Genomic DNA, 16,306 nt, shown 5'->3' with positions numbered 1-16,306 from the left:
TTCGAATCACTAATGCTGAAAATTCAGCTCTGCGGACCCTTCTGGAAACCCTTTCATCTCAAGCAGGTAGCTTCCTGTTCTCTCTGTGCTTCCTCTGACCCCTACTTCTGTTGTTTGTTCAGATACATCAAACAGGAATTTCCTTTAAGGAAGAATGAATTAGATGTCAACTCTGCTGTCCATAATTTCTTTAGGATTGTCACTTAAAGGCGTATTTTCCTATTTGAGTTTAATAGACATTCATTAAATGCCTACTATGTACATTCGAGGAAAACAAAAATGAAAACATGAATCTCATCTAAGTCTTAGAAACGCCTAGGGGACAAATGGATGTACACGCTCACGAACGTGAGAGTCAGCGTTTCTGACAATTTAAGGCAACAATTATAAAATAATGTGTAAATAGTGGAATGTGGAGATGCTAATAGATTTTAGATTAAGAAAAAATCATGGGAATATAGAAATTATAAAAGAAGTATGATTCATGTGATTATTCAGTACAGGGACAGTAGCAGGTAGCCTTCAAATTGGTGATGAGGAAGAGAAGTCATGCAGGCAGGATGAATGTTGTGTATGGCCACCAGTGAAAACTTAGCTTTTGTAACAAATGGTTAATATCCTAGAGGTTTCAACGTGGTTCATTTATGTGCTGGTTATTAAGCAAGTGTCTCAGCCCCAATCCTACCCTTCCATGCTCTGCTTTGTGATGCTGGCACGGGGACTCTGCGGACTAGGTTTCTCCTTTCCCAGCTGAATCCGTACTAGATGGGCCAGGGTGGGGAGCACTAAAAGTAACTTGGAAGGCAGAAGGGAGGAGAGGGCCTTGCTCCTTTTCCATGGACCATTCCTGTACAGTAACTGGCTCTAGCAGTGTTGATCCAGTTTCTAGAACCAGCCTCAGTGCACTCCACCGGAGGTACCAGCACAAGAAGCATTGTCCCCTGCTCAGAGGTCTGAGTCCTGTCTCTGTGGGGTTGCTCCTCTGAGTTCTCAAGGTACCAGCACCAGCCAGTCAATGCCCCTTCCTTGGCCATCTGGGCCCCAGCTCTACAAGGCTTCTCTTCTGAGCTTCTGGGCGTTGATAACCCCAGCTCCTCCCCCTGTTCTCCCTGCCGTTGGAGTGCTGACTGTTGCCCACATTTACCATCTGAGTTACCTCCATGTTCTCTTTTTGCCTATTTAGCCCATCAATACGTATTTATCTAACTCCCCGTATTAAATTGTCTCCATCAAAATGGCTAACATGGTATCTGTCTTCCTAATCAACCCCAGATACGTAATTTACAGGGCTCAGGGCGGAATGAAAGTTAAGACCTCTTGCTCAAAAAGTAGAGGTGAAGTGCCATTATGGGCACTAAAATGTGGTGGTGGGGTTTTTTTCCTTTCTCCCGTGGCCTTTTTCTCTCAACTTGTCATCATGGTTTTTATTTGCCATTTAATGTTGTTCTACGAAAAAGTAAAACTGTAAAATATTGGCATGATTTTTATCATTCATCTTCAGATTGTCCAGTGCTAGACTTCAATGCAGACGCAAGAACATTCAACTCATGCGTGAAATCGTTACAGTTACACAATTTGTTTTTCATCGCTCTTGTATGGGTATGTATTTCATTCTTACCAGAGCAGTAGAAACACTGCCCCAAATGACCTCTCCTGTTTTTATTTCACTTCTTGATTCATCCACGTTCTACCAATACTCTGCGGATCTCTAGGCTTTCTTAACAGGTTCCCATCGTACGCACTTTGAGTCTCAACCCCCATGCGCTATGGATCGTCCAAAATCCTGTGTTCAAGGGGCTTCGTGCAGGTTATATGCAAACAAGGTGGCAAGGAAGGATGAACACGTATTACGCGTTACCTCCTCTGTTCACACGCATGATCTGTCATCTTGTAGGACTTCACTTACAAAGCACAGATTCAAAGGTAAAATGATTTAAAATTTCAAGGTGGAGACAACAGAGTCTCAGAACAATTACAGGTCCTTCTGAGTTGAGGGCCCAGTGCGCCTACGCAAGTCACATTCCCACAAAATGGGCACAGTCCACCTGTGTCCATCCTGAAACACCTCCACGTCTTCTTCAGATGCTCAGTATTGGATCTTCAAAAAAGGCTGAAAATGGCCTTCTTTTGTGCTACATCTCTAAGAAACACTCAAATGATCTTCCTTAGCCCCCAAAGGAACCTGTTTTCCATGTTCTTTGGAGGTTATGAGCTTAGCTCTGGTCATTGAAATGCAGTTTTTACTCTGTTCTGGAGCGCTATGGCAGACCTCATGCAAATTTCAGCAAATGTGGAAGCCAAGTTTACTATTAACATCCAAAAATGCAGAAAATCAGATGTATTGGGCATAAATTGTCTGCCCTTTTCAACCCCTAACTAGACAAAGTCATAATTGCAAATCTCCTGGTTTTACTTGTCACTAATAATAGTCTCTTACTTGACCAGCGTGAAGTTAAGTATGATAGTTCCACATGCTATGAGAATTCTAATTTTCAGTCAGGAAGGTCGACTTCCCAGCCCTGGTTTTTACACAAATTGTGTTTTTCTTTCAGTGGTAGCTTTTAACTTGCATGTGTAAATTTAATTACTTGACAGGAAACCATCCAAGCATCTTGGGTAAATCTTGTAATGACCATCCCTAACTTATATAGTGTTTGGAACTTTACATGGATTATTTTACAATGAGAAGTGTCAGTGTACTGAAAAGGTATACATGGTTCCTGCTGGAATCCCAATTTCAAGTCCTACTCTAACAAAAAAAAAAAAAAAAGACTAAGTTAACCTTTCAGTGAAGACTTTCAGAAACACAGACATACAAAATTGAGAGGAATCTGATTTGTATGTCTCTTCTCATCAGCTTAATACCCAAATTACTCAAATGAAATGTTCCAAAACTGAAATGCAAAATGATTCCAGTTCCTTCTTTGCTTCCTAGAGGAAAAAAAAAAAATTAACAGAATACCCTATCTGGCAAAAAAAAAAAAAAAAAAGAATGCAAATTAATTAAGCAGAGAAACCTTTCTCACTGAAGGTACACAGAAGGCCTGAAAACACATTAGACATTTCTAAAGATCACAAATTAGCAAACACTGAGAGTGGGCTGTAAAAAAAAAAAGAAAGAAAGAAAGAAAGAGAAAGAAAAAGGGAGGAAAAGAAGGCTTCTCCGAACATAAGGTTCTTAAAAGACATTTTGAGAGGAATTAAATCTCTCTTGCACCTTTAAACTCTCTTTTTCAGCTATCAGAGAGTCTGCTAGAGATGGAAACAGTTTGGGGTGACACACCCTTCACTTATTTGGGGAATGTGAATTTTCCATCCTGCCATTACCTGGCACCCAGACAAGTGTTATAAAAATATGTCATCATAAGCAGCCTAGAATAAATACTCAAATCCTCAGGGTTGTTTATCATTTCTCAAATGTCTTCCCTGGATTTTAACACCCTAGTTCTTTGTTACGTTTGAGGAGGATAAGTTGTTTGGAATATGCGTGGATGGCCAACCCAAAGGTCGTGGCATGTAAGCCAGGGAACATTCCAGCATGCGGCAGAGTGCCTGGTGGCTTACATTGGGCCACTTTTAAGCGGATTTCTGGGCTGAGGATCTCACTGCCAATCAATGAAAACCAGCCTAGATGTTTCATTTTGTTTGATAGAATTATTTTGTTGAATTATGATCTTTGTATTCTTGGCCAATGAATGGAATGAAATAATCTCCTTCCAGTGAAGTAGAAAATATATCACCACATCTATTTTCTGACCTGAAATGCTTATTGAACACGTTTAGATGCAGAATACCACCATGGGTGCCGAGGAACCGGGAAGAGAAAGATGAATTCACACAGTGTCGGTCCTGGAGGGGCTCACCCTGCAGTGAGAGGAATAGATAACACTCAACACTTAAATCAGGTCACGTCCTCCCACCTTTGGAACGCCACCCACCTTCCACAGTGGCTCCTTCCATCCGGCCTCACTCCATTTCTTAAAAACACTGTGCACACTGGGTGTATGTAACGTACAACAAAATCTGGTTAGTTTCCCTCTCGGTCTATCAGATTTGAATTCTGCTACCCTAGATTAGTCTGTATTTCTCATTGGAAGATGCAGTGATTCTGGCCATCTGGAGAAAGGCTTCACCAAAGGTACTATTTTGAATCACCGTGCAGTGGATTAATGAACTTTCATCGAATAGAGTGTATGTGCCTGTGTGTGTATTTATAAACAAGTCCAGCAGCCAAGACATACGTGTGTAAACATCATCACATGTTATAGCAGGACGTCTGTTACAAGGATCTGGCATTTCACATGACCTTAAAGAGTTTCCTCCCAGAGGCTTAGTTTTCCATGACAGCCGGCTTCGTTTGTTAAATAAATAACAATACTTAGCTTTCATATTGTTATCTTCTGCCTTTTGAAACATTTCCTGCAGCAAGACTTTGCCAGTACAGAGCTGGCTTTTTAAGTGATTTGTCTGTAACCAGGCAGTTTTAGAACTTTTACTTCCTTAGTCTGTGCTAAAAAGCAATTCAAGACTTAAAATTCTCCTGGGGGCTGATTTTATAGCAACAGTGAAGGCGCACCAACGTTGCACGAACAGCCAATTTCTTTCTTCGGCGAGGGGAACGGCACCAGCAGGAGAGCCTCAGTACAAATGGTTTAACACCGTCATAAAAACCACTAACCATTGGGTATTAACATGCTTTTTATCGTGAAGTTTTTATTGAAAATGATATTTGGAAGCTACTAATTTGGCGGTGATTTTTACCCGCAGGCATTTACACTGAGTGCAACTTCCCCTTCCGCTTGGAGGGCCACGGAATCCCTCATCCCAGCCACGCCGGAGAAGGGAGATTAGCTTTCTCGTGCACCGCCTTGGTGGTCACGAGCTCACCTGCCGGGGTGGCCAGTGGCTTTCGATTTCACTCCCTGGGTGTGCTGGGCCAAAGAAGAAGGGACAGCCGCTCTGCCACCCACCTGCACCCCTGGAACAGTATCAGGGGCTGCTTGAGTTGGGGGGGGTGTGGCTGGTACTAGCAGAAGACTGATGTGTGCCATTGGGAGAGCTCCACTCTTGGTCTTAATATTGGCCCTGCATAAAACACATGGGAAAAACCTGTTTTTTTTTTTTTTTCTCTCAAAAAGAAGTCAAAACAGACTGCACAGGCACATAGATGGGAGAGATGCATCCAAAAAAAAAAAAAAAGAGAGAGAGAAATGTTTGTGCCTGCCTGCTTCATTCCATCTGGCACATGATGGGAGTAAACGTATTTGGGCGAACGTTGGGTTCTGATCATTACACTGCAAACCCTAGAGCCGTTTCAAAGAGGGTCATGGCCACCATCGCTGCAGCGATGAACCGTGCACAGGGGAATGAACACACATAGCTGAATATGAACTCTGTACACACCACCCAGAAAAACCTGGGCCTTCCCCGAAAGGAAGTGAAGACAGACCCACACGCACGGAAATAGCGTGTGTGCCTTCCTGCCATCTGGAACAGGAGCCCGGCAGGAGTAAACTGATGGGGGGGAAGTGCGGCTTTTTCCCAATAGTTATGTTAGATCTGGATGTACCCAAACTACAGAGGGTCAAACCCCAGGCAGACTTCCCTCTAAATGTCACTTTTGATATCCCGCTCCTGATAAAAACTTGTGGTAATGCCTGCTGGCAAGTGGTTGCTAAGCTTAAAATGGTTGTGGGTGTGTAGAATTCGTTTGTGTGTGAGTGTGTAGGGCCTCTGTTATTGTGGTTGTTTCTCTCACAGGAAAAGGAAATTGCCTGCCGATGAAGAGTTAAAAGCATTTATTGGGGAATTTTTTTATTGTTGTTATTGGGTTTTGTTTTGATTTGTTTTGTTTTTGCTTTTTATTGTGGGGGTTTGTTTTTTTTTTTTTGGTTTTTTTTTTTTGTTTGTTTTGACCACAGCCCAAGTCCTACCAAAGAAACTAGGTCCCCAAGTCACTCTTTACAGCATCTTACTTTAGAATCACACGAGGTTCTTAATAGAAATAAACCTCCCACAGGACCACCAAATCTGGGTCTTTGGAAATGATTCATAGGAACGTGCATTTTTAGTCAGCATCCCACCCCACCTCAGTGTAGCTCAGTGATTCCAGTACTCACTGGCTGTCATGAGCCCCTGCCTTACAGATGGTGTGGAGATTGAGTAGAGCGTGGCTTGTTCTGTAGCACAGCTTAAATAATTTAAATGTCACAGCTTTTGAGTTTCTCCTGTGTTCTTTCGAATTGTTCTCAGGGTTAATCACAACAAATAAAGGGGAGTTTCCCCAGTCCAGTTAGTGGTCATCTGAGAAGATGTTGCTAGCAATTAAGTTCTTGTCTCACTGCAGGAAGAATTCAGAGATAAGACATGGAGTTCAGGAAAGTAAAGTAAAGATTTATTAAGCAATAGGTAGGACACTGTCAGGGGGAAAGCGGGCAGACTCAGGTGAGCAGCTGCCCTGAGTTTCTTTGGCAAGTTGGTTACATAGGGTATAAAAATGAATGGGTGGAGTGTTCACTGGGGAGGCGATGGTTTGGGGTTGTATTCCCCGATTTTCATCCCAGCTCCACCTTCCTGAGGGGAAGAGGGATTTTTGTCCTTATTTAGTTTTGATCCAAAGTGTGATGGCTTCGGTGCCTGACGGGTACTTCTTATCTACAAGGTTAATTTTATTGTAATGATAGCATAATGAGCAAAGGGTCACATTGGTACACTGGAGATTCCTGCCTCCATTTTCCCACCTTTCTTTTCCTGCCTCCAGGACACTTGTCATCCCAAAATGTGTGATCTCTTATCAGTGCCGAGATTCTTGCTTTCCTCTGGTTGTCCAAGGACCCCCCCCCCCCCCGTTGTTCACAAGATTTATGGTTTCCTGTCATTTGGCCCGGACCCCCCTTTCTCTGCTCATATCTAGCTATCTGCCTGCTCTAACAGACTGACCCAACTAAACTGAAAAGAAAGAGCCCTCAGTGCAGCTTCTTAGAGACAGAGAGAAGCACAGAAAACTTCTGCCAGCTCGGTAGGCATTCACGGGAGATTTCCAGCTTCTCCAAAAATCTGTGACTGAAGCATAACAAAACTCGAGCCCTAGGATATTAACAAAAAAAAGCAGAAGATGCAAAGTTTCCTCCAAACTCAGCAGTTAATTTAGCATATTAAATAGCCATATGTTCTAATTACGATACAGCCATGGCCTAGGGAACTGATCTGCACTGGGGAGAACATCCCAGTTACTCTGGTGACTCGGGGCGAATGGGTCCAGAGGAGCAAAGGGCTCTGGGATCCTGGTAATGTTCTGTGTCGTGATCTGGGTGCTGATCTCAGAGATGTGCTCACTTTGTAAAAATGCATCCAGTGATACGTTGACAATTTGGCGCTTTTCTGTATATATGTAATGCTTACCCCCTCCCCCCAAAATCACATTGAAAATGGACAGTTCAAATAATTATGTCATTTATATAGTATCAAAATCTCAAAAAGAACCTTTCCTCGGTTCTCACTTGCCTTTATACCCTAGAAATAGGCTTGAGTGTGGTTTAATTGCTCTGGTCCATCGGTGTGTCTCAGCTGAGACCATAGGTAAGGACAGTCCACAATCCAACAGACAAAGTCATTCCACAGGCTCGCTGAGCTTGGCACATGCCAGGCACTGCTCTAAACACAGCAGTAAGTAGAACAGTAAAATGCCTGCTTTCGTGAAGCTTACAGTCTGTGGAAGAAACACAGTAACTAAGTAAATGGTGAGCTATTCACAAGTGATAGTCCAAAGACCAAACAAGCCCTTTGTTGGCGTTGAGGGAAGAGTCTTGGACCAGGACTCACTAGGGCTGGTGAACTGGGGCCACACAAGGTGAAGGTCATGGCGCTTCAGCGGTGGTGTCCTCTAGGCTTGTGCTGCTAAAACGGGGGGCATTTTCCCTTTACAGCATTGAACATAATTTCAGGTGGTAACAAGGGGTCTGTAGAAGGGTAAAAAGGGTAAGGCTTATAGGGGAGATGGATCCAACACAGTCAGGGGAAGCCTGTTTGCAGGGTAGCACTTTGAGCAGAGACCTCAGTTTGTGGAGGAAGAGAGCAGAGCCAGAGAGAACAGCACAGTCCAAGGACCTTAGGATAACACTGAAGGTCAGACTTATCAGGGCAGTGAAATCAAGGACCCCAGGAAACAGTGGAGGAAGCCCTGGTCTGGCGTGTTAACATCACAGAAGATGGGGAAGACACGATGGCCCCCAGCTCTCTCTTGTCGGTTTAAAATATGTCTGTATGTGTGTATGTGTGTGTGCGCGTGTCTGACCCTCCTACATCGTACCTGGGGCTCATGGTTAACGACAGCGAAGCATGTAACAGCTCTGGGATCCGCTGTTTTTCCAGGTGCCAGTAAGCTAGCGAACATACCAGGGAGTCCACTCACCCAAAGAGTGGCAAGCAGATGTTAGAAAACTCCTTGTGCCTCAAACGACCCGACAAACAGCCTGGCCGAGGCTGGTCGGCTGAGGGAGTCTGCTTGTGATTCTTTCTAACTGGGAAGTTTCCACTTTGCTCTCAGCAAACAAGGGCAATCTATTCAACGTGTAGAATATGATGAATATTCAATCCCAGTTCTGGTTTTTGGCAGAACCCAGCCAAACCGGGGTTGGGGGGAGCGGGAGGGGGAGTGGAATCCTTTTCTTCTCGTTTTTCCCTGGGGTTTTGCGCATCTCCCTTGAAAGGGGTGGGAGTAAACTCCGCGGGAAGGCCGGCCCCGCGCTTCCAAAGAAACTGCTTTGGTCTCTTTATGTATATTAGAACAATTAACATCTAGTTTCACCATACAAAGGACTTTCTCTCCTTTTATGTTTTAGTTCTTAAAATTCCCAGAATGGTGTACAGTAAAACTGTTCACTTGAGAAATTAAGTACCGTATGTGATAAGACAGTTGGATGAAATTTTTAAGCTGTCATTAAAAATGATTATAATTAGGACAAACTACAAGAAAATGCTTTAAAATTGAGACCCGAGTGAATTAAAAATTAAGGGGTGTATTATGTATTATCATGTTGAAGGGCTGGGTTTTACGCGTCTAACACCCATTAACACTAATGCGCGCTGCCTGTCTGAATCCCCACGTACTGAGCAGAGAAGATACCCACTCCTTTGTTTTTGCTAACGAGATAGCACTTGCTGTGCTCCAAGGGGAGCAGGGCACGGAGAAAATGTAAACAGTTTACCTTCCTTCTGCTGTGAGAGTTGCTCCCAAGGAGTCTTTTTCTCTGCTGAGAGGACATTAAGAGACTTTGTAACGAGGCTGAGTTTTCTCTCATCCTGAAGGATGTTCCCAAATCATCTAGGGTGCAGCTGTAACTATGTCGTGTTCAAACCTTCTTTGTTCCTTTAAGGGAGAAGGAGTTGTTACTCACATTCACTTGGGGGAAATTAGAACTTTAAACGTTACTGATGCCCACATACCCAAGACCTCTAGGCCAAACTCATCGCCTGTGAGCAGGTCCTGAGGAAGGTGCAGGGTGCAAGGCAGGTCATCACTTTCCTCATCAAGTCGCACATCAGATGAGCCTGCTCCCGACGTCCATGGGTACCATTAAGTTGCTCTCCTCTCTTTAAGCATCATCCGTCTTGTATAGCTCACCATCCCATTAGCATTTTCCATCCCTCCTCATTTCCAGGGACTCAATTAGCTGTGAGGAAACTTGAGTATCAAAGTTTATGCTTTCTTACCTCTCATATGACCTCTCATAGCATCATTTTAGTGTGCTATTAAGCTAAGAATATCCCAGCCTTTGGGCACTTGCTCCCCTCACAGATCTGGGGAAGAAAATGGCAGGGATAAGAAGGCAAGTGAAGGGAGCAAGCAGAAAATCCTCTCCCGCTACAGTATCTTGAAGAAAAGAGGGAGTGTGTGTGCCTACCAATAGGCCAGCCATTTGTAGTTCTGGGAGGGTGGGGCTGCTGTTGCTCAAGAGAAGTTGTGGATTGACTCTACAGGATAGACACTCAGAGCTACACAAATGCAAGCCTCTGGTATTGACAGAATTAACGTTGGCAATTTTGACTATTCAAGAGATAAATACTGTAATTCCGGTAGTTGTAATTGTGCAGACATGCTGTGATGGGCAGATTCTTAAGGTGACCCCCATCAGCCCCACACCCTGGTTATTCACACTTTGGCGCAGTCCCCTCTTGAGTGTGCAAGGGATGTGTCTTGCTTCTAACCAGTGGGATATAGCCAAGGTGATGGGCTGCGTGTGTTTACATGTACGTGATTGCATTAAGATTGCGGTGCCCATCTTTGCTAGGATGTCTGTCGCTTGCTCGCTTGCTGTGTTTGTCTAGGAAGCACATTGCCATGAGTGGCTTGTTGGGGAAGCCCGTGTGACAAGGAACTGTAGGCAGCCTCCAATTGCTGAGTGTGGCTTCCAACAAACAGTCAGAAAAAAAAAATGAAGCTCTCAATCCTACGACCACCAGGAACTGAATCTCCCCACAGTCTCAGAACAGGAAAGCAGACTGTTGCTAGTCAAGCCTCCTCTGACACCTTGATTGCAGCCTGAAACTGGGAGGTGATAAAGGTGTGTTGCTTAAGCTATAAGTTTGTGGTGATTTGTTACGCAGCAGTATGACTAATACAGGTACTAATATTAATTTTATGTATAGCAAGCTTAGAGTTCAAGAACTCATCACTTGATTCATGAATGAGTATCATGATAGCACAATACTGTCTTTACACTTTGTTTTACACAAATGCCAAAATTCTTACTAAGGATGCAAAGGCATTCTGAAATCTTTTCAGTGGTACTTGACTGCAGTTTTTAAGCAAAATTGTATTTGCAATGGTCTCTAGATATATTCCCCCCTAAATGGCAAGCATCTGCTACGTTGTAGGACAGATGAGATCTTTTCACAAAAAGTCTCCTCTGCCCGGCATAGACATTTCATCACTTCACCTAGAAGGGGATGATTTTTAACTTTCTCATAAAAGACAGTCGGTAGGTCAGCTGCTTAAGAAGATGCAGCTGAAAGAGATTGCAAAACGATCTTAGGGTTCAGTGATTAGACATATGGGTACAGTGCTAATGCCTTGTTAGTGCCATGTACTGTATTTCTACTCCAGGACAGAAGAGTTTTGGTGGGTTGGTTAGCTTAGATTGTTTGGTGCAATGTGCATTTTTTTTTTTTTTTTTTGTCAGCGTTAGAAGCAGTCTCTCAAGGTCTAGCAAAGGTCTTTTGAATACTAACTTCGTATATTTAAAAAAAAAAAACAAAAACCTCACTCTTGCACCGCATTGTAAAAGCAATTTCTTTATCACGGTTGAGCTTATGTTTTTGTTTTTTTTTAACCACAGCAGCTTCTTCTATGATTCATGAGCTGGTTTCTTCCAGATGTGACACATTATTCAGCAAATCTGTGTGATACTGCATACTTTGCTGTGGTGGAAGATTGATAGCCTACACTTTGGTCTTCCGTCTAGATGTTCATGGAAACATTACTGTCCCTTCCAGGGTGAAATTTACAGGTCACCATCATCACGTGACCATTTATTCAATACTTAACTTTGTGCCAGGGCAGGGACTTTACACACATTTGGTTCACCTCTGCATCCACTCTGTGAGGCTGGTATTCGTCTTCTGGTTTATCAGAAGGAGAAACTGAGGCTCAGAGGCTAGGTTCCTATTAACTGCCATGTGACCCTAGTATAAATGACATGTGACAGTCCAAAGGCAGGATTTGATTCAGTGCTTGTATCATTTAAACAACATGAAAGCTTTCTAAGCCCATTTCGATATGAGAATTATCCTGATATGATTTGGCATTTAAAGTAATAAAAGCCTTATTTATCCTAATAGTTGTTCCCAGTGGCAAAATAAAGAAACCTACCGCGTCAACATTCCGTGCACGGCTTGTTTGGACCTGGGTTCTGGTCTCAGTTCCTTTTCAGTGCACTCTGCCCGCCTGGAGAAGTCACCTCACCTGTCTCGGCCATAGTTTATTTATCTGTGAAAGGAATGAAGCAGACTCGAATTTCTTGGAGCTTCTAGCTCCAAGACGAGAACTACCTTATTAACTTCTTTTAAGAAGAAGGAACTTTTTTATTCTGATGACAAAAGTGACACCATATGTATATGTACACACACACACGTATACCATGTATACACTTACGCATACACATTTTATTTTTAAGTAATGAAAAGCAAATTAGCTTTCTATCTTGATCACTATTCAGGAGCAGTAAGCATACTTTTTACTGATCCTGGTTTTGCATTCCCACTCTTCTTAAAAAAAAATACCTGAATTCTAAGCATCGGGCATTTGGGGAATGTCTGGCCCCTCCCGCCCCCACCAATCTGGCTGGACTTCAAGATGAAAGCAGACTGATGAGCAAGAAACCCCCATCCCAGGCCTTCATATGAAATTCCCAGGAGTTGCCAGACATAAAGTGACTTGATGCCAAAACATCCAGGTGGGGAAGAAAAATTAATAAATTATAGGGATATTTTATATATACAATTCCAAATACGGCTCCATGGAGTTTGGAAACATCTGGGTGATGAATTGGAATTCCACTTTTGCTTCAGCTCTTTGGCATAACGTAAACACAGCCTGCAAGCCCCGAGAGATAGATGGGAGAGTTGGAAACTGCAAAAGGTAGATTGAGAATCAGATTTTAAAATTGTGGCCCATGATGCTTGCCAAACGGGGGGGGGGGGGGATTTAAACCTCAAAGCAGTCCAAAGCATTTTCTCTCAGAGTTAAATTAAAGATAGTGTCCCAGGTAGCTAAAGTTAGAAACTATTTTGCATATTTTTTCACCCTTTAGATGTAAATTTGGGGAAACACGTATTTTTTTCATTTTAGTTTATATTTGTTTTAAAGACCTATTAATGTGCTGTTGGTTACAGTTTTCTCCTATTGATTCTACAGATGAGCTAAGATTTTGGGCATCGCAGAACTATTTTCTGAAAATAGTGTTCAAAAGTGCTATTTCTTTAAAAGTACCAGATGAAGATATACGGTATATAGTACCGGCAGTTACAGTATGAATTTTAAAGCCTTTCACATCCAATTACTTGCAATAAGTTAGTTTCTTTCCCAACCTACCATAAATCATGTATATATAAACACTACAGAATTTAAATAGGAGTAGAGTTTTATTATAATTGTACATCACTAAGAATCAGTATTTTTGTTATATATAGTACTATTTAACATATATGAAGTAAAATCTCATTGATTTGGGTTTGCTAGCTCAGAGTTTGTGGAGCTGGCTTTAAGTTGACTCTTCATTAGGGAAAAGTCATTCTTCATAGAAAGCTCAAATTAAAGGTGTAAATAAGACTGCAAATGGCAATGTATAAAATACTTAAGAGTAAATTTAAAGTACTTTAGAAGTACTATTTGCATATGAAATTATTATGCTAATTATAAGTAATTCTTATTAAAGTAGGTCTCCTAAGATGATCTTCTAGGCAAGTTCCCTTAGTGAATTTGAGTCACAGAATGTGGTGGAAAGTAATAAACCAGAGTTTCTTTTAAATACTGTATTCTCTAATTCAGAATTTTCATTAATTGTAAATTACCTTTTTGCTAATTAATCCAAATTGCTACCATTTTGCTAGCAATTTCAAAGTGTCTACTATGAAGTCTGAGCAGGGTTTTTAAAAATAGGAATCAATCATAGTTTTCCAACTAAATTTTGTATTTTCCAGTATCATATTGATAATGTTTCTATGGTCTAATATTGTATACTTCCCAGTGGTTAGAACTGACATGTAGATAAAAGTTATTTTCAAAATTGAGAGGGGGAAAAAAACCCAAAACCTTTGTAACAGAGGTGAGTCAAAGTAGAATCAGTTGCCTCCTCAGGTACATGGGTTTCCTTGTCAATAAAAGAGTCCAAGAAAAAGCTGGAGAACACTTGGGGAAGGTCAAGTATTAGACTAGTGGTTAGACCTAACACTGTACCTAGTCTACTACATACCAATTGTTTGTTCCCTGAGTAGTCATGTGTATGTTCCTGTTAATGTAAATATTGAAGTAACGCTTTGAAAAATGGAGACAGTGTTGATCTTGATCTGAGTCTGAGCTCCCCAAAGCGGAGATGATGGCTGAGAGTTCCATACAGCCCCACCAACACCTCGGCTATTCCTTTGCATTCTGAGAAACAGCTAAACGCAAAGGACTACCCTGCTTTCCCATATTCCAAGAAAACACCAACCTCTATCTTGCCTCCCAAATAAGATCTGTCTCCATTCTTCCTCCTGACTCCCAGAAGACTCCTTGTTTCTTGTTTACCTGCCTCTCTCAAACCTTCGACTCACTTCTTTTCTTGGAAATTGTCCTCATTAATAAGTTCTCCCTATTGTAATAGCCTGAATAGAATCATCTCCTGATTTGGCCTGTGTGTTTTGTCTTTCAGTTTGGGGATGTGGCTTGGGTAGGATTAGACCTCATCTTTAGATTTCTGCTTTTTCCAGCTAGGTAGCACAGGCAGTCCTTCCCTGGCTGGCGAACTGGGGAGCCAACATTGAGTCCGATTCCTGATCTTGTCCTCTGGACACTTACCCCTTGGCAACAAGGTAAGGATGTGATTTTTATTCTCTTTGAGTACTTGCTTGATTTCAGGTGCTGACTTCTTTTGGTTTCATGGCCGGACTATTTGGTGATTTCTTCAAACAGATTAATGGGTTCTAGAAATCTTATCTCTGTTGGTACCTACTTGTAAATTGCACTGCAGTTTTTGCCTTGCTCAAATTGTCAATCCATACAAAATTTTCAGTTCTTCCCATTTCCTTTGATATCTGGCTACAGTTCTCCAAACTAGTGTTTCCAATTTTTCTTCCCTTTGCTTTGGCATCATCAAGAACTAGAGTCTACTGCCCAGATCCCTCTCACACTCCAAAATCTAAAGAAGTCCTGCAAGCTGAAGCCCAGAGACTTGATATTAACCTCAAAGGACTCTTTATGCAGCCATTTGTGCAAGGACCTGAATTCTCTCTGGTCAACAGTCTGGACCATTAAGGTAGTCCAGTCATGCATGCACTTGTACTAGAGGTAACCAGTGCTGTGGACAACATCACCCAGAGCATCAGTGTTCTAGCTCAAGGGCATCAAGAAATGCATAACTGCACAATCGGAAGATTTTCCTCCACAGAGTTCTCGGAATCCAGTGAACTAGTTATCCTCATGGTTCCATTCCTGGCTTTCTATTGGAATACAACCTTTTATATTAATTTTTCTTCATTTTATGCATTCCTCTTTTAAGATGCCTGATTTCCAAACTCTAAGAAAACTGACGTTTGCCACCACCTCTCAACAGATGGTTCAACTGGGTTTGAAGAAATGCAAACAAGAATCCTTCAAGACACGATTTCCTAGACCCTGTTTTTGATCACCTCTGAAATGTTCAGTGACAAATTATACTCATTCATCTTGAACAAAAGGGAAGACTGACAGTGTTGAACTTTGCCTGAGTCTTGTGCTCCAAAAAACCAGACACAGTTGAAAATTCCTCCCTACCCTTTGGGGTTCTGAGAAAGAGCTGTCCTCAAGGACCACTCTCAGCCTTAGGACCTCACCTATTCTGAGCTAAGACTTACCTTCATCCTGCCTCAGTGACTCAGATAAGACTCATCTCCATCCTTCCTCGTGATTCCCATAAGACTAGGGGTAACTCCCTTGTTTGCTTGTCTCTGTAAGACCCGATGGCTCCTTCCTTTTCTTTGAGATGTTTCTGATTGAGAGCATTATCCTGATTGCAGTGCACTGAATAAAATGATTTCCTTGAGGGTCTTGTGCATTTTGTCTTTCACAGTAAAAAAAAAAAAAAAAAGAAAGAAAGAAAAATGTTGTCAAAACACATATGTGACCACATACATCCTGGAGGACGCAGCCTATACAGAGAGGGCTGAGGGGAGAAGTTCATGGTAAGGTGGCTGCTCACAATCCCACAGAACTTGTCAGGCAGACAGTAGTCCTCCCTGTACTGCAGTCTAATGAAATAATTGTCCACTATCTCAGCTGGGGCCTTGTAGACACCTCCTCAGAAACTCTGGTCCTCATTAATTTTATCTCTTCCTACAAAACCCATTTATTCCTGCCCAGAGAAAAATGGGACATGAAAATTTCCTGACTGCCTGGCTATTTATTTTCTGCAGCTGAAATTAAATCACTTGTCAAACTTTAAAAAAAAAAAAAAAGGAGATAAACTTGTTCACTTACTGCCACTTATCGCTAAAAAGATGTCAATCTGCATCCGTTGTATAGGTCGGTTCCTGGTGTTACCATGTCAGACAGATCCCCCCCCAACTTCTGCTT

General features: G+C 42.2%; 1 long non-coding RNA gene across 1 annotated transcript in view; it reads left to right on the top strand.

Annotated features, from left to right (window-relative positions):
• LOC105081429 (uncharacterized) overlaps positions 1 to 15,825 on the top strand; it is a 667,267-nt gene extending 651,442 nt beyond the window's left edge. Inside the window, exons 16-18 of the long non-coding RNA XR_012499887.1 lie at positions 1,502 to 1,599; positions 14,467 to 14,568; positions 14,854 to 15,825. This is a non-coding gene — a long non-coding RNA (uncharacterized LOC105081429). The remainder of the gene's footprint in view (positions 1 to 1,501; positions 1,600 to 14,466; positions 14,569 to 14,853) is intronic.
• Positions 15,826 to 16,306: the final 481 nt, after the last annotated feature.

This window comes from Camelus bactrianus, chromosome 17 (genome assembly GCF_048773025.1).
Source record: "Camelus bactrianus isolate YW-2024 breed Bactrian camel chromosome 17, ASM4877302v1, whole genome shotgun sequence".
Classification (NCBI taxonomy): domain Eukaryota; kingdom Metazoa; phylum Chordata; class Mammalia; order Artiodactyla; family Camelidae; genus Camelus; species Camelus bactrianus.
Note: the sequence above shows the minus strand (reverse complement) of the source record. Positions and strands in the feature narration are given on the sequence as shown.